The following is a 22,794-nucleotide window of genomic DNA, read 5'->3' as shown; positions in this document are numbered from 1 at the left end:
TAGGGGCTAACAGCCATGTCTGTCACAGGGCCTCTGCCTGCTGTGAGCTTAATCGTTGTATCTGTTCCCAGAGGCACATTGTAGCAGCACACCTGTGCTTTCACAGCTTCAAAGGCTGTGCTGGAATATATGTTAAGTGCCCTGTTCCTGCTTCCTCCTGTGTTTCCAGCAATGCTGGTCTGAGAGGGGGGGGGCTGGCTGTCTGGCTACAGTACCACCAAAGGAAAAAATTTCCAGTGACCATGCACAAGGTGCATACGCCAAGAGTGGAATGAACACATCCAACACATCTCTAAGAACAACAGTTATGAAAGGTTAGTAACTGTTTTGTGCACACTCATGCATTCTGTTATCCCAGAATAGGTATCAAAGAACAGGTGGAAATAATGGAGGAGGGAAGTTCACAGAGAACCAGTTCCCAGTCAGTCTCAGATAAAACCTCATTCACTCTGCAGAAACATTTCACCTTGAGAAGGTGTACTCTGCTATCTCTACCAACCATTCTCGTCCTTCTGATTTTCAAAGTAAAATTGAAATTGTTGGGCCTGCTAACATTTTTCCATTCCTAAAGTTCCATATGTTCATAAATTTGTATTAGAGAAACAAGGTGGGTGAGGTAATATTTTGTTATTGGACCAATTTTTGTTGGTGACAGAGACAAGCTTTCAAGCCACACAGAGCTCTTTTTCAGGTCTGGGAAGGGTATTTCCAGTGTCACAGAAAAATGCAACGTGGATCAGATTGTTTAGCATAAGTAGTTAGCACATGTTGTAAGGGACCATTTGAGGTAGGGTGGCCAGTTAACTGCAGAGATGTTAACGGGCCATTTTTGAGTATGTGTTAACTACTTTTGCTAAACCATCTGTTCAACCTTGCATTTTGCTGTGATGCTGGAAGAAGAGCTCTGGGTATGTGTACGCAGCAATGTAAGTCTATCCCCCTTGCGTCTACACTACCAGTTGGGTTAACCTAGGGATCAAACCTAGCATTCCAGGACCCTAAAGGGCTGGAGGATCTGAGCCCATGTTAAGCTGGCATCTAGGGGCAGAGCCCTATTGCTTTCCTGTGTGCCTGTGACCCCAGCTTGTCTCTGGTCTTGGAAGTGCTCCAGATGTATCCCAGAGTTCCTTGGGGCAACTTCCTTAGACCTCTCTATGCCAACAATCTGTGGCGCAGTCTATTGCACTCTATTGCAAATGGAAGCCACACCTCCCTTTGCAAATGGCAGCAGCTCAGATCAGAATTAACCCATTGTCTGCTGACAGTGTGCTTGCAAACCACTGATCAGAGAGCTTGCAGGGTTTTCAGTGGAGACAGATCAGAAGAAGCTTTTTGCAAAGAGCTGCTTCCTGGTCACAAGAGCGCAGCTAGATTTTAATGCATGCTACCTGGGCAACCCTGCACATGTAGCCCCAGGGAGGATGGGGGCGGGATGACAGAGAGCAGAATGGGAGCCAAGCAGCTGACCTGCAGGAAGGGGGAGCAGCAAAGTTGGCAGCTCAGCACGGTTGGGGGGGATGACCTCCCCCAAATACCTCAGGCTCTCCCTTCCCTTCCCCGCCCCTCCCTGTGTGCAGGGCATGCACTGTCAGGGCGGTGAGTGGGAGCCAACCCCAAAACTTTGCTGCAACCTCCCATAGTGGTGGCTCTGGCTCTTCCTCACTGCTGTACAGAGTTTCCCCAGAGCAGGGAGCAAAGCTGATAAGAGGGAGGCAGCTCCCAGCTGCCAGGGTATTGGGGGTCATCTCTCCGCTAGCCAAGCTGTGCTGGGAGCTCTGTCACTCCCCTTCCCTGCAGGACAACCGCTTGGTCCCATTCTGCTCTCTGTCCCTTGCTCCTGTCCCTCCCCTCCGCCTTCCCTAGGGCTGCGTGTGCAGGAGTACCCAGGCAATGTGCAATATGAGGGCAATGAGTGGTAGCCAGACCCAAAGCTTCCCCACAGCTTCCTGAAGAATCCTGTATCCCTGCCTCCCGGTGTGCGGCAGAGGCAGGGATAAGAGATCCCTGGGGTGCTGGAGCACACTGTACCCCAAGCGCTGGGGATGCACTTCGTCGTTCTGGAGCCAGCAGCAGCCAGGCTGGGGTGTATGTTTTTCCTTTGAAACCTACATTTTATGTCAAATTTCAAAACAAACAGACAAAAATAATTAAAAATAAACAACCATACAAAACCACCTTCATTGCACACCCCAAAAACTCAAGGGGCAGTGGAAAGACCAAAAAGGAGTACTCTTCACTGATAGTGATTGAAGCCCACCATAAATTGTAGAAATCGTCTGTGAGCTGGATATATGGTAATATGAAAATAAGAATCTTGGATGTCAAGGGCTGAAAAACAGTCCCCCTTGTCCAGCACTGAGATGATAGTGGCCAGTGTGACCATTTTGAATCTGTGAATCACAAATTTGTTGAACTTCCGAACATAGGCGCCGACTCCATGGGGGCTCTGGGGCTGGAGCACCCATGGGGAAAAATTAGTGGGTGCTCTGCACCCACTAGCAGCCAAGCTCTCCACTCCGCGCCCCCCCATCCCAGCTCACCTTCGCTTCCTCCCCTGAGCATGCCATGTCCCCGCTACTCCTCCCAGCACTTGCCGCCACGAAACAGCTGTTTCGTGGTGTAACAAGCTGTGGGGAGGAGCGGGAATGCGGCACGCTCAGGGGAGGAAGCAGGGAAGAGGCAGGACCGGGGCGAGGATTTGGGGAAGGAATCCAATAGGGGCAGGGAGGGGGCAGAGTTGGGGCTGGGACTTTGGTGAAGTGGTTGGAATGGAGGCGGACAGGGGTGGGAGCGGGTGGGGCAGGGTTGAGTCGGTGCTGGTGCAGGGGGGCGCGAGCACCGACCAGCGCCAGGAGAGGTTGGCACCTATGCTTCCAAAGGTCGAAGATGGGTCTCCATCCACCGTTTTTCTTTTTGGTGAGAAAATAATGGGAGTAAAAGCCCTTCCCTTTGTTTTGAGTTGGAACTTGTTCCACCGCACTCAGTTATAGAAGATGGTTCACTCCCTGTTGTAAAAGGTGCTTATGAGAGGGGTCCCTGAAGAGGGATGGGGAAGGGAATAGGGTAGGAGGAAGGGAGAGGAAAGGGATGGCGTAACCTGATTTTATAATCTCCAGTCCCATTGGTCCATTGCTGTTGCTGCCCAGGCATGGTAGAATGGGCACAGGCAGTGACCATAAGGTTGGGTAGGAGTATCTAACAGTGCTGTATTGTGGGGGAGGTCGTTCATGCCCTCAACCAAGATTTCAAAACTGGGGTTTGGTGGTAGATGGTTGCGAAGACGAGGACTGAGTTTGGGGAGCCCTATGTCTTTGTGAGCATTGCTTATTTTTGTTCTGGTCAGAGCGCCGTTGTTGTGGGCGATGGAAAGAGGTGTCTGTGCCCTTTTGGCATGGTTGATACCAACATCATTTGTCTGGTGGCGTGTATATGCCTAAAGTGCATAGAGTGGCCCGAGTGGCCTTCACTGAGTGAAGAACGTTGTGGAGAAAAGTTTCTCTTGATCAAAAGGTAGATCCTCCACCTTGAGTTGGAGCTCTTTTGGAATCCCGGATGACTGCAACCACGAAGCCCGTACATTATGACAGCTGTGGCCATTGTTCTTGCAGCAGCGTCCGCTACGTCCTTTGAGGCCTATAGGGCTGTATGGGCAATTAGTTTCCCCTCCGTCATGATAGCGTTGAGTTGAGGGCGTTTTTCTTACAGTAAGACCTCAAGGACTTCTTGCAGCTTACTGTAGTTATCGAAATTGTACTTGGCTAGAAGGGCGGAGTAATTGGCTACCCTGAATTGGAGTGTAACTGATGAGTATACCTTTCTACCAAGAAGGTCTAAATGTTTGTGTTCTTTGTCTTGTGGAGTGGACTGGAATTGAGGTTGTTTGCCACGTTGATTGGCCTCTTCCACAACTCGGGAATTGGGTTGTGGATGAGAGAAGAGAAAGTCCATCCCCTTAGCTGGGACGAAGTACTTTCTGTCAGCTCATTTGTTGGTAGATGGTAGGGGTCTTCCAGATATTCTCTGCTGGTTCCATTAGAGCATCATTGATTGGTAGAGAGATTTTGAAGGTAGTGGATATCTGTAAGATGTGCAGTAGCTTGTGCTGGTTTTCTTGCACCTCTTTTAAAAGTTCCTGAAATTGTTTCAGGTCATCCACTGTGCTTGGAGACAGTGGAATGACTGCCTTGTCAGGGGAGGATGATGAGCTGTGGTCCAGAGAAGTGTCTGTATGTTCCGAACCTTCTTCCTCCTCATCTCCCTTGTCCCCCTGTGTTTCTGATGTCTCCCTGTTTGGAGAAGGTGGAGAACGAATTTCCCTTTGGTCTGGGGTCGAGGGCCTAGTGTATCGAGCCCTATACACCGCCCAGGGACACTGCGTGGGGAAGGCCATCAGTGGGCACATCCAGGGTTGTTAGTACCATTGCTACATCTCACAAGATTGGCGAGATTTGGTCCTAGCAGCTTCCCATGGTGGTCTTCGTCCGTTGGTGAAGAGTGGTGGGAAGAGAAATGGCTCCCCTATACTTCCTCCTCTTCATCACTTGGAGATGGGCTGGGGAGCAGGAGAAGCAGATAACTGTTCAGTTATTTGGCCTGGAGATCCCTCAGTACCGAGCAAGGGTGATTGCGGCACTGAGGTGATCGCTATATCCTCGTGCTGTCGAAACTGCTGTGGTGTCACCTGTTTCTGTGACGGCAGTTCCGCTGGTGTAGATGCAGGTGGTGCCTTTGTTGAGATGGTCTGTGCCTTTTTCGGTCTGTCTGTCAGTGCCGATGACTGAATCGGTGCCAGTGGGGGTGGCATTATCTGTTCCAACGATCTCAGTGCCGACTTCCGCACTAGGGTGATCGGTGCCGTGGAAGAGAAGCATTTCGATTTTGTTCCGGGGTGGCGGGGCTCTGCTGAGGTCTGCAGAGGGACAGTACCGGAGGTGCCCAGAGCCTCAAAGGTGCTCACTCTTCCTGAGCTCAGCACCGAGGAGCGCAACCTTTTTGGGGACCTCTTTTTTTCTCTGAGTCTCCCTATTTGGGGAGATTGTGGCTCGCTTTCTGGACGATTTGGAAGATTGAGCACTCCCATTAGCAGAGGTTTTGTTTGGGGAACCATCTGCTCATGTTGAATTTGGTCCCTGAGGCTGAAGGGACTTTTCCATTAAAATCATCTTGAGGCAGAGATCTCTGTCATGCCTTGCCCTGGCTTTAAGATTACTGCAGTGGGCACATGTTTGGGGGAGACCCACGTCCCTCAGAAAATGGACACATGATGGATGGTTGTCTGACATAGGCATTGCCTCATGGCAAGAGTCACATCATTTAAACCTGGGCGAACTGGACATTGTGTCTGTTAAAGTTTCCCAACGGGGAAAGGGTGGAAAAAATATCTAACTTTAAAAAAAGAATGTTATTAAAGAACACTAGATAACTAGCTAATTAAACAAAATTTACTAAACTACAACTAATCTAACTTTTTCTATAGAGAGAAAAAATGGAGAGGCAACACTGCCACTGAGATCCGTCTGCAGCCGAGGATGGTTGAGAAGGAACTGAAGGGTTGGGTCGTGCGTGTACTACATGCGTCACAAAAAGCACTGCAAGACGACTTCTGTGCTTGTGCACCCCGACTGAACACTGCTATGGAAAATCTCCGATCTGCGGCGCAGGGACGCACCGACACCTAAAGTGGAGCACCCACAGGTACACACATCTCGAAGAACCATCGTTACTGCACGAGGTGAGTAACTTCTTCTATGTCAAACTTCAAAACAGAGAAGAATAAATAAAACCCAACCATAAAAACCCACCTACTTTGCACACACCATTTTAATAATTACAAATTGTCAAGTTTCATTTTAACAGTTTGAGAGTGCTTTAGACTGATGTCCTAATTAACCTCAAAACAGGTGCACAGGGGCATTTTCCTGCCAATGTGACTGTCTAGAGGTGGAGAGCCCATTTCTCAGATTAGATGATAGTTCAGTATAAAGCCTTCTCAAACTGCAGTCATTCTACTGAGACAGCCACCAAAGAAGCTAATTATGTGGTCTATGTACTCATGTGCTCCTTATGCACACCTGAGTCCTATCAATAGCACCGTCACAGTTAGGAAACAGGGTTGGCAGTAGAGTTTTGCCACAGTGCAACATGTTTGTAGGGTTAGAGTGTTGACACTGGGCAGGGGGAAACTAGGCACTCTGGGATAGGGTAACTTTGACTCAGGTGTGTACACTGCAGTGTGGATGCCAGAGACCTAGGTTCTTCGAGGAGTGTCCCTACGGATGCTCTATATTAGGTGAATCTGTGCGCCAACACTTGAATTGGAGATTTTTAGTAGCAATGCCTAGTTGGGTCACACATGCGCTGTCCCTGTCTCGTGCTGCCTCATGTGGTTACATAGTGTGGTGTGACGAACACCCTCCCCTCCTTTCCTTCTCTACCACCTTCAGCTTGAGACAGAACACTTGGCAGCGCCTCTGAGCTTATCTTTAGTCTAGTGTTAACTTTAGAGTACCAGTTAGAACTCAGTTAGTTACTTCATAATTTACTACCCAATCTCTTCCCCGTTTATTTTTTTCTTTAAAAAAATTCTTATCTTAGCTGTTTGTTCAGTTATTAGTATACCCCTTAGTATAGTTGTCGTGTGGTGGAGTGGTCTCCCTCGGGACTTGAGAGCGAGGGACCACTATCATCCCTCTGGTGGGCAGAGCCAAACCTGCACCGCCTCCCTCACTGGAAGTACTGGGCGGGGCAAGAGGTATAAAGGGAGGGCCCTGCAGCTCAGTTGAATGGGAGCTAGGAAAGGAGACCGATATCTCTAGCCTGCTGCCGGACTCCAGAGCTGAACTTGTGCTGTGCAACACCCTGCCCCCCAGAGGAGACCAACCCTGGAGAGGAGTACACAGGACTACCATCCACAGTATACCCTGAGGAGACAGAGGAGCCTTGGACTATGGAACCCCCCGCTCAGATTGTGGTAGGAAATAGCCCAGGGAAACCAGACTTTAGTCCTGTTTTGTTGCCAGAGAACAGGTCAGCATGTTTCAAGAGGTTCCCCACTGACCCAATGATGGAACCCTTCACCATGTCAGTTAATCAACTTTTTTCAAAAAAGGTCATGTAACTTTTGAGGTACTGTGCTTCCATAAGTTAACATATCTATTTTTTCAACCCAACTTTCTGGGGTTTGTTATATTCACAATGCCTTTGACAGCTTACTCTTATGAGAGTCACCACGGTCTGGAGCACAGAGCACTGGACTGGGAGTCAGGAGAACCTGTTTCCCTCTCTACTGCTGACCCACTCTGTGACCTTGGGCAAGTCACTTCATCTTTCTGTGTCCACTTACCCTCCCACTCTTTTTTTGTTTGGTCTATTTAGATTGTAAACAGTGGAGAGCAGGGACTGTCTTTTACTATATGTTTGTACTGTGCCGAGCACTAGGGGGCCCTAGTCTCAGCTGGTCTTCTAAACACTAGCTCAAAACAAATAATTATTTGACATATATGGGGTCAATTTTGCTGGAATTCTTTTTCATTCCTCAAAAGGCTTGAACTATCTGTTCTGCATTTTTGACTTTGTGTCCCAAAGTCCTACTTGCAAAAATATTTTTTTAAATAAGGTAGCTCTTGTTTCTACCTATGTTGTGATATACTTATTTTTGTAAACTGAAAATAGATTTTAACTACACACTAACATTTATTTTAAAATAAATCCAGTAAAACTCTTATCCTGCAAAGAATCATGCATGTGCTTAACTTCAAGAATGTGAGTAGTCTCCTGGAGCTCATAGGACAATTTGCATGCTTAAAGTGAAGCATTTAAGTCATCACAGGATTGGGGCCTAAAGTAATAGATTATACCATTAAAGAGTATTAGCTGAAAAGTCTATAACTTCAGCTGCACAAGGGCAAATAAGTATATTTCAAAATTATGTATAACACCATAGTGGGTAAAATTCTTAGGGGCTGTCCATGAATTATATAACCCATTAGGCAGAGGATGGGTTTTTAATTTTGCATGTTTGTTTCAGTATTACAGTGTCTTGGGGGTGGAGGTGGGGTCAGTTTAAAAAAAATCACATAAGATGTGTTAAGTGATTTATGGCCAGTCCCTTAGGAGCACTCAATTCTCACTGATTTTATAAATGCAACTTGAGAGCAGGAGGCACACAGCTGAGTTTATCAGATTTCAGAGTAACAGCCATGTTAGTCTGTATTCGCAAAAAGAAAAGGAGTACTTGTGGCACCTTAGAGACTGACCAATTTATTTGAGCATAAGCTTTCGTGACCTAAGGTGCCACAAGTACAGCTGAGTTTATGCCATCTGAGGATTCTTGTGTGCAAGGCAAAACCCCAGCTGCCACTTCAGAGAAGCTTTTGTATCAGTGACTGGGTTATGGGTGGTCATACCTAGTAATTGAACAGAAGTCAGAGGTCCAATGCCAGAGCAAAGCATCAGAGCCAAAGCTGGGGCTCGGAACCAGTTTACATGGAATAAGGCAAGGCTGGGAACAGACAGACACTATTGCAACAGGCAAATGCGTTGAGGAACTAGTGAAGTGCTTCTGCTGACCCTTCCAATCAATCAGGTGCTGGAGCCAATTAGTCAGCCTGTTGCAGGCCAGCTGTGATCATTAGTTTGTCTGAAGACTAACTCTTCAGTAAGGCTTGATTCCTTGAGAGCTGGAGTGGCACAAAAGGGAATTTGATGTATGGTAAGACTTGGCCCAATATATTTACTTTAGTTAGCCACTAAGATTAAATTCTCTTCCTCACATTTTTGAGGCTTTCTGTCACAGTTGTGTATGAAGGGACAGTTCTTATGTTTTGAGCTAAATATTTACATTTTTTTCATTGGTTTCAGAGTAACAGCCGTGTTAGTCTGTATTCGCAAAAAGAAAAGGAGTACTTGTGGCACCTTAGAGACTAACCAATTTATTTGAGCATAAGCTTTCTTGAGCTACAGCTCACTTCATCGGATGCATACTGTGGAAAATACAGAAGATGTTTTTATACACACAAACCATGAAAAAATGGGTGTTTATCACTACAAAGGGTTTTCTCTCCCCCCACCCCACTCTCCTGCTGGTAATAGCTTCTCTAAAGTGATCACTCTCCTTACAATGTGTATGATAATCAAGGTGGACCATTTCCAGCACAAATCCAGGGTTTAACAAGAACGTCTGAGGAATGGGGGTGGGGTAGGGGAAATAGGTTACCTTGCATAATGACTTAGCCATTCCCAGTCTCTATTCAAGCCTAAGTTAATTGTATCCAATTTGCAAATGAATTCCAATTCAGCAGTCTCTCTCTGGAGTCTGGTTTTGAAGTTTTTCTGTTGTAATATCGCAACTTTCATGTCTGTAATCGCGTGACCAGAGAGATTGAAGTGTTCTCCGACTGGCTTATGAATGTTATAATTCTTGACATCTGATTTGTGTCCATTTATTCTTTTACGTAGAGACTGTCCAGTTTGGCCAATGTACATGGCAGAGGGGCATTGCTGGCACATGATGGCATATATCACATTGGTAGTTGTGCAGGTGAACGAGCCTCTGATAGTGTGGCTGATGTTATTAGGCCCTGTGATGGCGTCCCCTGAATAGATATGTGGCCACAGTTGGCAACGGACTTTGTTGCAAGGATAGGTTCCTGGGTTAGTGGTTCTGTTGTGTGGTATGTGGTTGCTGGTGAGTATTCGCTTCAGGTTGGGGGGCTGTCTGTAGGCAAGGACTGGCCTGTCTCCTGAAGGTGATGGCTAGTGGCATTCTGTTATTTTCTTTGTTAGGCCTGTCCTGTAGTAGGTGACTTCTGGGAACTCTTCTGGCTCTATCAATCTGTTTCTTCACTTCCGCACCACACCACATGATCCATTGTCTACAGCCAAGCTCTGCGATACAACCACATTTGCTCCAACCCCTCAGACAGAGACAAACACCTACAAGATCTCTATCAAGCATTCTTACAACTACAATACCCACCTGCGGAAGTGAAGAAACAGATTGATAGAGCCAGAAGAGTTCCTAGAAGTCACCTACTACAGGACAGGCCTAACAAAGAAAAGAACAGAACGCCACTAGCCGTCATCTTCAGCCCCCAATTAAAACCCCTCCAACACATTATCAAGGATCTACAATCTATCCTGAAGGATGACCCAACACTCTCACAAATCTTGGGAGACAGGCCAGTCCTTGCCTACAGACAGCCCCCCAACCTGAAGCGAATACTCACCAGCAACCACATACCACACAACAGAACCACTAACCCAGGAACCTATCCTTGCAACATAGCCCGTTGCAACTGTGCCCACATATCTATTCAGGGGACGCCATCACAGGGCCTAATAACATCAGCCACACTATCAGAGGCTCGTTCACCTGCACATCTACCAATGTGATATATACCATCATGTGCCATCAATGCCCCTCTGCCATGTACATTGGTCAAACTGGACAGTCTCTACGTAAAAGAATAAAGGGACCCCCCCCCATTCCTCAGACGTTCTTGTTAAACCCTGGATTTGTGCTGGAAATGGCCCACCTTGATTATCATACACATTGTAAGGAGAGTGATCACTTTAGATAAGCTATTACCAGCAGGAGAGTGGGGTGGGGAGAGAGAAAACCTTTTGTAGTGATAAACACCCATTTTTTCATGGTTTGTGTGTATAAAAACATCTTCTGTATTTTCCACAGTATGCATCTGATGAAGTGAGCTGTAGCTCACGAAAGCTTATGCTCAAATAAATTGGTTAGTCTCTAAGGTGCCACAAGTACTCCTTTGCTTTTTTTCATTCTGTCCCTTCAAAAAACTCTCCTACTCCAATCTATTCCTATTTGAAGGGGCATGACTGATTTTCAGACGAGATATCTCTGTTTCTTTCATATGTTGGCAGTTATGCTATATTCTTCAGATTGGTAACTGGACAGGACTCAAAAATGTAAATATTTAGCTCAAAACATAAGAACTGTTCCTTTCTAACTACTTATTTAGGTGTAATGATTATATAAAATTATTTTAACCACTTTTGCACACTTCTCCACTCAGAATTGAGTTCACTGCCTACACAGAGCTCCCGAACCATGGAACAGAAAGAGAAGTCCTGGTGATTAAATGCAGGACTCCTCTGTTGTAACGTCACTTAAGTGGAAATAAGTAATTTTCATTTGTGGGGGCCAGGAAACATGCATTCTTTTATTAGCAGCTTCTGTGAAGTGTGATCACTTCAAAAAGAGTTATAATTTGAAATATTCAAACTCCAAAATACAATATTTTCCTTAGAACTTGGAATGTGTTGCAATGATGTAGTACTTGTTGACAAAAGATACATAAATATTGACTACTGCTGCCATAGTGTTTAGACATAGTTAAAATTTCTGGGCCTGTTTCTCTACTCCATTACATGCCATTGAAACTCTTTTGATGTTAAGATATAACATTGGAGTAATTGGGGTTGGAAGGATTAGATTTTTATTGGTAAATGTCAGTAGACATCACTTTTACTGTACACACACAATAATGAAACAATATTTCCATCAATAATAACAGCAATTTACAATTAGGCAAAGTAAGAAAATGCTGTTTTGAGAACTTATTACAGTTGATTTAAGACTATTAACTTTTTATATTTTGACGTCTGATGCTGACAGTTTGTATTTTAATGGTTATAAAGCTTTAACTTCTTTAATCTCAACATTTAATGTCATTAAATAATTGTTTGACTCCTAGCCCCCATATTTTTCCACAACTTTGAACATTTAAATAGATAAAAATAGAAAAAAATGCTTAAATTGTTAAGAATGTTGCTGAAGAATCTTGTCCTGGCTGCTCAGTGTTTCTGTTACTGGAGCTGTGTTGTTATTCGCACTAGCAGAGAATGCAGCCTGCTAATTCAGCAGACCTCAATGTTACTCATAAAGAAAGACCACAGGCATGGTTCAGTGACAAAGGCACTGATTTTCTATTGCCTGGCACATTGTGGAGTTATTTACACTTGCATAAAATGTGGCTATTCTGTTCTGAGGGTTTTTACCCTCACTTTGCGTAGGTGTAAATGATGATCCAAGGTGCAAGCCAATGGAGAATTGGATCCAATCTACGTTTAGAGAAACTTGCACTGATGTGATTATGTTGATGTAGATGTGCCGCACTGCTGTGAAGCAGGGCTTACACCATTGTGACTTACCCGTGAGTAGCACATCTATATTAGTGGATTGTACTGGTACTAGATCAATATAGAAATGCAGGTCTAAATTTCTTTTGTGCAGACAGGACTCCAGGCCTGTATTTCTGATCAAACACTTGTTGCTTTCTGGATGAAGTGTTTCCTTCTGTCTATTTTGTATATCAATTTAAGTTTCTAAAGAGTTTCCTTAGAAATGAAAGGCATTATATCAGTTAAATATAATAATTATCTGTTTCATAAAGTTTAAATGACTTGCCTTGTCTGATATTTGTGTCATGAGGCAAAAGGGAAACATGCTCATTAGATTAGGCTTGAAGTCCATTAATGTCTCCAGTCTGGGGCCAGGTTTTAGGGGATTTGGGTATGAGCATGCTTATAAGACTTGGGCACAGTTATGTCATCAGTACAGCTACCTTTTCCTTCTTACATCATTCAGCCAGGTTCATTGGCTTTTTTAATGTGTTTTACACAACAGGTCCCCAGACAGACCCTAATAGCATCTATGTCCCATGGAGTCAGGGAACTTCCTTCTCTGGCTATACTGCACAAAATGCACCCAACGGCAGGGAGAAATCTGTATTCTTGTCTTTCTCAAAGAACACTGACAGGGTCACTATATGCAAATGGCCTTCATGTTTATATTGTATAAATGGTAAATTGCATGTAAATGGTAGAGTTCTTACAAAGGCACTGGGTAGTTTGAATTGTATGAATCCTTATACTTGAAGGAAGTGAGATACTTCTATTATGCAAAACTATAGAAATTTTTTACAGTAGGAGTTACAGGATTGTAATTTCAGAGTAGCAGCCGTGTTAGTCTGTATTCGCAAAAAGAAAATGAGTACTTGTGGCACCTTAGAGACTAACCAATTTATTTGAGCATAAACTTTCATGAGCTACAGCTCAATTTTCATGGGACAACATGTACAATTCACAAAGGAATATGAATGCGTGACTCCAGAGTACTGGACTTAGGAGTTTAAAATAGCACCTAAGGAAAAAGCCTCACTTCAGTTTAAAATACCTGCAGCTAACCCCAGTGAAGAGAAGACTAATACTATACTTGTGATTCCTTTTTAAGATTATCCCTAAAATCAAAATGTTATATCATACCCAGTACACAATAAGCACTAGAAAATACTAGATGATGTCCTTATGGCCACTAGATGGAGCTACTTTATTAGTATTATGATTAGCTTATTGTGTACTGGGTACGATATAACATTTTGATTTTAGGGATAATCTTTAATACTATATTTGTGATTCCTTTTTAAGATTATCCCTAAAATCAAAATGTTATATCGTACCCAGTACACAATAAGCACTAGAAAATACTAGATGATGTCCTTATGGCCCCTAGATGGAGCTACTTTATTAGTATTATGATTAGCTTATTGCGTACTGGGTACGATATAACATTTTGATTTTAGGGATAATCTGAAAAAGGAATCACAAGTATAGTATTAAAGATTATCCCTAAAATCAAAATGTTATATCATACCCAGTACACAATAAGCACTAGAAAATACTAGATGATGTCCTTATGGCCACTAGATGGAGCTACTTTATTAGTATTATGATTAGCTTATTGTGTACTGGGTAAAGATTATCCCTAAAATCAAAATGTTATATCGTACCCAGTACACAATAAGCTAATCATAATACTAATAAAGTAGCTCCATCTAGTGGCCATAAGGACATCATCTAGTATTTTCTAGTGCTTATTGTGTACTGGGTATGATATAACATTTTGATTTTAGGGATAATCTTAAAAAGGAATCACAAGTATAGTATTAGTCTTCTCTTCACTGGGGTTAGCTGCAGGTATTTTAAACTGAAGTGAGGCTTTTTCCTTAGGTGCTTTTTTAAACTCCTAAGTCCAGTACTTTGGAGTCACGCATTCATATTCCATTGTGAATTGTACATGTTGTCCCATGAAAATTTTATTGTTGGTGTTGATTTCAAGGAAGGTTGATCCAATGGATAGAGAACTAGCATGTGCTGTGGGAGACCTGGGTTCCTACTCTGCCACAAACATCCTAGATGACCCTGGGCAAGTCACTTAGGGTCAGATTTTTAAAGGCATTTAGCTACCTGGTGGGATTTTTCAAAACCATCTAGGTACCTAATACCCCTTTATTTCAATGGGCGTTAGGCATGTAGGTACTTTTGCAAATCCCACTTAGTATAATCTGGCTCAGATATTAAAAGGCATTTAAGTTCCTAACTTCCATTGATTTCAGTGGGAGTTCTGTGTCTAAATACTTCTGAGGATCTGAGCCTCTGGGTCTTAGTTCCCCATCCTGTAAACAGAGCTAATACCACTCCCCTTCCTCACAAAGGAGTTCCCAGGATAAATATATTAAAAATTGTGATGAGCTCAGTGATGGGGGTCATATAAATACCTAAAATATCAGAAACTGTAGCGTTATGAAATGGCTGTGATTTTTAACCCTCTGTGTATTGTTGAACTTTATATCAGACAGACCTGTAATTTGGCATGTTAATATATTGGCTGTATTTGCTTCTCATCCTGAGTTTATTCCTTTCTTTTCTAAACAACAAAGAGCCCAATCTGGGGTGTGTGTATCAGGGGAATCTGACTTTCGGACACGTTTTATACTTGGGGAGATGCCAGATGTTGGTTCTTCAGGGAAAGATCAAGCCCACTTAATAAGAACAAAAAAAAATTCACTTTTACTCAATTATATCTTTTTTACATTTAGTGTCAAGGAAAATCTCATTCAACAGGAAATGGCTAAATGTGCCAGTGCGTGGATGTCCTCTTTGTTATTTTACCATAAGAGTTCTCTTTTGTTCCCATTACTATTGTCATGCTTTTTGGAGTGGCTCATGACTGAGTGCCCACCTCAGGCCAGACCATCAAAAAGTAGGACACAAACCCCAAACTGGTTGCATGTTCTATAATTAGATTTCACTAACTCAATAACAAATGTGAACTCCAAAAGCAAAAACAGTCTTACCATGTAGTCACAGACAGTCCCCTTGGGCATTCCAGTCTATCTTGTCACCCAGGCAAGCTGGACTGTGTGATAGATGATCACTTTACACGAAAAAAAGACTGGTGTTCTTCAAGATGTGTTGCTCACGTCCATTCCACAATAGGTGTGCGTGCTTGCCACATGCACCGGTGCTGGAAGTTTTTCCCCTAGAAGTACCCGTAGGGGAGCACCCCTAGTGGCATCGCTATGGTGTGGTATAAGCAGCGCTGCATGCTCCCCCCATCCTCAATTCCTTCTTGCCAGACAACTCCGACAGAGGGGAAGGAGAACGGGAAAGGAAGGCTATGGTGCCGCATAAGGGGCGCTGCACGCTTCCCCCATCCTTAGTTCCTTCTTGCCAGACAACTCCGACAGAGGGAAAGGAGGGTGGGATGTGGAATGGACATGAGCAACATATCTCGAAGAACACCAGTTACGGAAAATATAACTGTCTTTTCTTTTTCAAGTGATTGCTCATGTGCATTCCACAATAGGTGATTCCAAGCTGTATCTGTTGGAGGTGGGTAGGAGTTCACAGATACTTGGGACGGAGTACAGCTCTGCCGAACCTGGCGTCCTCCCTAGTTTGGGAGATGATCGCATGATACGAGGTGAACGTGTAAACTGAAGACCATGTGGCAGCCCTACAAATTTCCTGGATGAGGACATGGGCCAAAAATGCAGCCGACAAGGTTTGCGCTCTAGTCGAGTGCGCCCTCACAGTTGGCAGTGGGGGGACTCCTGCCAGGTCGTAACAGGAACGAATACACTAGGTGATCCAGTTGGAGAGCCTCTGAGTGGAGATCAGCCGACCTCTCATGCAGTCAGCCGAGGCGATGAACAGCTGCGAGGACTTCCTGAATGGCTTTGTATGTTCTAAGTAAAAAGCCAGAGCCTGTCTCACATCCAGCATATGGAGGCAGTGCTCCTCACTGGATGTATGGGGCTTGGGAAGGAGCACCGGCAGGTAGGTGGAGACCACCTTGGGGAGGAACGAAGGGTGTGGTTCGAGCTGGACCTTATCCTTATGGAACACTGTGTATGGGGGCCCAGAGGTCAGAGCCCTGAGCTTCAAGATCCTTCTAGCTGCTGTGATAGCCACCAGGAAGGCTACCTTCCATGAGAGGTGTAAGCAGGAGCATGTAGCTAGTGGTTCAAACAGGGGACCTGTCAACCTGGTCAGCACCAAGTTCAGGTCCCACTGTGGGACTGGGGGCCTAACATACAGGAAGAGACTATCCAAACCCTTAAGAAATCGGCCAGTCATAGCATGGGAGAACACCATGTGCCCCTGCACTGGCCGGTGGAAGGCTGATATGGCCACCAAGTCCATCTTGACGGACGAGGGCATTAGATCTTGGGCTCTAAGGTGAAGGAGGTAGTCTAAAATTAGCTGAATTGGAGCAGCCACAGGCAAAACACCCTGATCAACTGCCCACCAGGAAAACGGAGACCACTTTGCCAGGTAGGCCCTCCTCTGCTTTCCAGGAGGACGTGCTGAACCCCTTCTGAGCAAGTCCTCTCCTCCCGGCCTAACCATTGAGCAGCCACGCCGTGAGGTGGAGTGCCGCTAGGTTTGGATGAAGGAGGCGGCCCTGGTCCTGGGATAGCGGGTCTGGGCAGGATGGCAGCGGCCACGGCGGGGTGACCGCCAGGCTCATGAGAGTTCCATTCCAATGTTGCCTGGGCCATGCCGGGGCAATCAGGAGGACCCGGGCCCTGTCTGCTTTTGACTTTTCCAAGACCTTTCTGCGGAATAGGGGGGAAGGCATAGAGAAGCTGGCCCGACCAGGACAGGAGGAAGGCATCAGAGATGGCGTCCATGCCCAACCCCCACTGGAGAAGAAGTGGGGACTCCGTCAGTTTTGCCGTGTTGCAAACAGGTCCACCAGGATAGTGCCCCACGTTTGGAAAATCCTGTGCACCACCTCTGGGTGTAGTGACCACTCGTGTTGGGAGGAGAAGTCTCGGCTCAGGTGATCCACCTGAGATTTCTGGGCACCCGGTAAGTGGTGGGCTTCCATGCAAATATCGTGAGCAATGCAGAAGTCCCACAGCCTGAGGGCTTCCTGGCAGAGGGCTGAGGAATGGGCCCCATCCTGCCTGTTGATGTAGAACATCGAGGCCGTGTTGTCCGTGATAACCTTGACCACTCTGCCCTTCAGGTGCGAGTGGAAGGCCCGCATGCCAGACAGACCACCCTGACCACCTTGACGTTTATATGCAGGGCAAGGTCCTGTGTGGACCACAGACCTTGGGTCTGAACATTCCCCACATAGGCTCCCCACCCCAGATCTGACGCATTGGACACCAGCTCCACGGATGGGGGCCAGCCTCTGAACGGGACCCCATGGAGCATGTTCCCCGGGGAGGGCCACCATCGTAGAGAGGCAATCACCGGTTTGGGAACAGTGAGGAATTTGTCCATCCTGTCTCTGGACTGGGAGAACACTGAGGCCAACTAGAGCTGGAGGGGGCTGGATCTCCCCTGGAGGGCTTGGTGATTTGCCACCCTCAGCTGGAAACTCAAGGACGAATAAACCTTTCTACCAAATAGATTCAGTCTCCTTAAGTCTTTATTCTTAGGAGTAGGGGCTGGTTGGCCTTGCCTCTCCCTGTGGTTGACCAATTCGACCACTAGGGAGTTGGGGGCAGGGTGGGTGTACAGATATTCATGCCCCTTGGCAGGCACGAAGTACTTCTGTTCTGCCCTCTTAGAGATGGGGGAACAAGGAAGCCGGGGTTTGTCACAAAGTGTTCGAGATCTTTGCCACCCTTTCATGGAGTGGGAGAGCAACTCTGCCCAGCACCGAAGCCGAGAGGACGTTGAAGATTGAGTCCAAGGGTTCCTCCACCTCCTCGGCTTGAAGGTTGAGGCTTGATGCCACCCTTTTTCAACAGTTCCTGGTGGGCTTTAGAGTCCTCCTGCAGGACAGGCAGAGGAGGGGCCGTGATCGCCTCATCGGGGAGGATGAGGATGGGGGTGCGGTACTCTGCGTACCCACCGGTGCTGTAGGTCCCACCACTTGGTCCCCCTCCGGGCGCGGAACTGGGGATGACCACTCCACCAACTCCTTCCTGGGAGGTTGAGAAAGGGAGGCCGACAGTCTTTTCGAGGCTCTGGCCACCGAGCGAGCCACTACAGTGGGCTACTTTGGGGCCACGTAGCCCGTTGGTACCATGGTGCCAGCCAAGGAGCCCAGTGCCACAGCACCTTCTGTGGCTCCACTGGAGCAGGTTGTTCAGCCTGACTAGGCTGGCCCATCGACTGTTGACTGCGAAGGGAGGCCGGGCTGTCATACGATCTGCTGCTATCCCTGGACTGGGACGAGTGCTGGTGTTGGGAATGGTGCCGACCACGAGACTGTGATACCGGCGTGGAGGAGCAGGAGTACCTCCAGTAGCAGCTGCTCTGCGACCGGCTCCAACGGGTGGATCCGCGATGGTGAGGTGCCGGTGATGGACGCCTGGGGCTGTGGGAGCGGTGCCACAGTGGGGACCTCGAGCGAGTCGAAGAATGGGAACGGCGTCGATGCCCATACCGCGAAGGGCTATGGTAGCCTCTCAGAGACAAGGACCTCTGGTGCCTCCGGTCCCTTGAGGTGGAGCGGTGCCTGGAACCCCTGCCAGTCGGTACCCAGCCAGACAACCTGGTGGGGGTCGACAGGGACTGGCGTGAACTGCGCACGAGGCAGTCGCTGAGCGGGGAACGGCGTCGGGAATCTTCCCTAGACCGTGAACGGTACTGTCCAGGCGGTGACCGGTATCTGACAGCTTGCCTCTGGACCGGGGAGCCAACAGTGGCTGTGCCCGTAGTACCAGCAGAGACGTAACAGCCCGGGCTGCTTGCAGGGCGTGGAGGGCACCCCAGATGTCCAGGGAGGTCAGCTCAGAGTGGGCCAGGCTACTCTGCTCAACTTGAGTTGGAGGCCGATGGGGACCGCGAACTGCCCAATGTGGGTCTAGTCTATTCACTGGTCTTGCTCCGGTATCTCGGCAGAGAAAACTTCTTAGCCTTTTTGGAGTGTCCCGTGGACGGGGAGTGGTGCCGGCTGGTGGAAGACACCGAAGGGTCGATGTGCACCAACGCCGTGGTACTCGGTGCTGACTCGGAGTGGCACAACGGTGTCGGGGTCAAGGCTGACTCCATCAAAATGGTTGGGAGCCGAATGTCCCACTCCTTCTTGGTCTGAGGCTTGAAGGATCTGCAAATCTTGCAGCGATCTCTGAAATGGGTTTCCCCGAGACAGCGTAAACAGTCCATGTGCCAATCACTCACGGGCATCGGCCACTTGCAAATGTTGCATGACTTAAAGTCCGGGGCATGAGGTATGCCCCGACCCGGGTGCTCTAAACTAACTTTAAACTAAATTATTTCTAACAACAGGTACTACTAATGAACTGAGTCCAAGAGGGAAGCTACCGCCAAGCTGGAGCAGAGCAGTTCCAACGCACCTTCACTGGCGGCAAGAAGGAACTGAGGGTGGGGGGAGCATGCAGCGCCCCTTATACCACACCATAGCGGTGCCACTCCAGGAGTCGCTAGGGGCGCTTCCCTACAGATACTGCTAGGGGAAAAACTTCCAGCACCGGTGCATGTGGCAAGCACGCACACCTATTGTGGAATGGACATGAGCAATCACTCAAAGAAGAATCACAATAATATTCAGGTTACTCCCAGTCCCAAAGGACCAGTAACTTTTACCCCCAGTCATTTTTACTGATCTCAAACAAAGGACAACACCTGTAACCAATCCTATAATAAACTAACTAAATATTTATTAACTAAGAAGAGAAATGAGTTATTTACAAGGTTGAAACATGAAACGCACACACACAACTGAGTTACAGTCTTAAAAGCTTCTATTGTCTTTTTAACTCTATAATAAGAAGCTCTATTTGTCTTTTAGGGCTAACCCTGCCTAACAACATGGAGGTTTCTTGTTTTTGTTTAGGAATATTTGCCCCTAAAAGTCCAGACAGCATAAAGAGACCTAATTTCTTCTTGTCAGGGATTTTTATCCCCTTCTCCCTAAAGTCCAAACTGATAGAACAAATCTCGGTGTCTGACTTCTCTTCATATAACTGAACTGGGGAGGGTGGTCAACAAAATCTTTGTCCTTTTGATGGCACATAGTGGCTCATTTGGTTTCAAAGGCCCTTTCATCTGCAGGATCAGCCCTTTACATTAATTAATTCTTCTATGCTTCTGTTCTTGTTTGGTGAGTTACACAGTTATAGAGGTTTACAATGCAAATACTGAATATAACTATATGCCATGCTATATAGATATAAGTATGATTGACACATGCAGCATTATACAAGCATTTAATAAAGTCTAAACACATTCTTATAACACTAATATCTGTTTTAACTATACCAACTCACAGGTAAGCCAGACTGGTTTCCAGTTATGCATTTGTCATTGTTCAGTGGGGCCCTGGGCCTTGGCATGAGCTGGCACTTTTTTTGCCAGGGTGACAATTGTTATCAGTATTTGCTGTATTTGGCTCAGCTTAGTTTTGCCTTTTTTTAAAAAAAAAAACAAAAAAAAACTTATGGGCTATATCTCTGTTCTCTTGTATATTACAAAAGTGCTAATCGATTATCTAAAGTTCTCCAGGATGGATTCTGTCTGTTCTATATTATCAAAAGTAAAAATGGATAATATTGTATACAGAAAAAAAATGAACATATTCAGGAATAATTTGAAGTTCTTGTAGTAATATTGTGAATGTATATATCTTTCATCCAAGGATCTCAAACTCTTTACAGACATTCATGCATTAAGCTTCACAACATGTCTGAACCATTTTTTTGAGACTCCCACCCACATAAACTATATATGGGATGACTGTCTGGACTGCCTTTTTCCTCCTGTTAGTGTCTCATTCTCCCTTGGCTCTAGCCTCTCGTTCCTTCTTTCTTTCCTTCACAAAGCTGCACTGTGCCTGCTCCTCATGGTTCCTATTTTCTCCCTTTTGAAGTCCATGATGCAGATCCTTGTTTATGGCTGAGGAGCCCCTGTGCAGTTCACAAGTGAGGAGTATGGTGCAAAGGTGGCTTATGTGGTCCTCTGATTCTGAAAATTCTCTGTTATAACTCAGGGCAGTTCTGACTTAAAACAGCCATGTATGCCTAAAATTCTATACAGTGGATGTCAATAGCAATAGTGTAAACCACCTACACAGAGATGAGACCAAACACAATCCCTGTCTGGGCAGAAGTTTGAATCCAGAGCTGAACTTTACTCTTTGTCCCCCATCTCTGCAATGTACTGAAACAAAATCCTGGTGCTCTCAAAAGGTTTGGGTCTTATCTTTGCTGCAAAGGCCTATCTCTAATTATGTGGAATCTTTGGGTCTTTGAAATACCACCACTGAAATAAAGGGGGCTGTGTATTGTCAGAATAGCTTGATAAATATAAAGAGGTATGTTCTGGTGTATATAAATTCCTCTTCATTGTTCAGCTGAGTTCTTCTTTGAGTGGCTCTGCATATTCCCACTTACCGTTGCAACCTAAATGGGGAACCTTTTCTAGTTAGTGCCTGTTAGAAGGTGGTGCGCATGCATTCCATCCCTCCCCTCAGTGTTCATAAATGTTCTGAGGGTGAGGCTATATAAGGAGGCATTGTGCCCTCTACCACTTCAGTTCTTCCAACCGCAAGCGCCAGATGAAAGTGAACCACTCTGATTCTTCAGATCTGGGGTTTTCTCCCTCCTTAAGTGCCTTTTTAGGATGGTCTGTTGTTAGTTTTAGTGTCAGTATAAGTTAGTGTGTTAATAGTTTGTGTTATTTAAGTTAGATTTTAGTTTGGTTCCATGGATAGTGGACAAGAAGAAACTGAGCTTCAAGAGGTGTGAGTCCTGTCCAGTGGTCTTCATGATGATGGATGACCACATGATGTTTCTGAAGTTCCTTGGGAAAGTTCACTCTCTTTCAGGGTGGTCCATCTACCAGATCTTCACACTCAACACATGTAAGGAAAGGGAGATAGGTTGCAGGTGCTCCTACTTGAGGAAGCTCTTGCTGTTACACCTTCTGATAACGGGAGATCTTGAGATCTGAAGGCTAAGAGACCTATATCAGCTCTGACTGCATCGTCAGGTAAGGGTAAACCCAAAGAAGTTCCAGGGATTTGTGTCTTTATTGGTTCTGACTGATGTTCCACATTCGGGTTCCAGTTCATCGAATCTTCCTATTAAGGCTGCTAAAGTGTAGGAGGCAACGTCTTTCCAGACCGCAGATAAGGAGCCTATGCCAAGACCATCAGTTTCAATTGTGCTGGTTTCTAAGAAGATAACCAAGAAGATTGCTACTGTTGGCAGTGCCAGATCCCATGGGTCAGATTTAACAGATGCTTCTGATTTGGATTAGTCTTCCACGGTTCTGATTCTGAGACTCAAGTCAGTTCCACTTTCTACTTTATGATCCCATTTAAGTCTCAGTCCAGATCCAGTGATGCCTAAGTTTGTAAGTTCAGCACTGTTGTTTTACAAATCCTGGTGGCGATGTCATATCTGAAGAGGACTATGAGGGTAGTAGCAGATCTGATGTGACATCTGATTGTTCTTCAGATCCAAGTGAGAAATTGTTGGGGGATAGAAGGAA

The 22,794-nt window shown here is 45.9% G+C and overlaps 1 long non-coding RNA gene across 1 annotated transcript in view; it reads left to right on the top strand.

Moving 5' to 3' along the window:
* LOC311515412 overlaps positions 1–22,794 on the top strand; it is a 49,363-nt gene that overhangs the window by 18,940 nt on the left and 7,629 nt on the right. The window contains exon 2 of the long non-coding RNA XR_014710129.1: positions 5,477–5,731. This is a non-coding gene — a long non-coding RNA (uncharacterized lncRNA). The remainder of the gene's footprint in view (positions 1–5,476; positions 5,732–22,794) is intronic.

The sequence above is a fragment of the Lepidochelys olivacea genome, assembly GCF_965140295.1.
Source record: "Lepidochelys olivacea isolate rLepOli2 genome assembly, chromosome: 2".
Taxonomy (NCBI): domain Eukaryota; kingdom Metazoa; phylum Chordata; order Testudines; family Cheloniidae; genus Lepidochelys; species Lepidochelys olivacea.
This window is presented reverse-complemented; position numbering and strand designations above follow the sequence as displayed.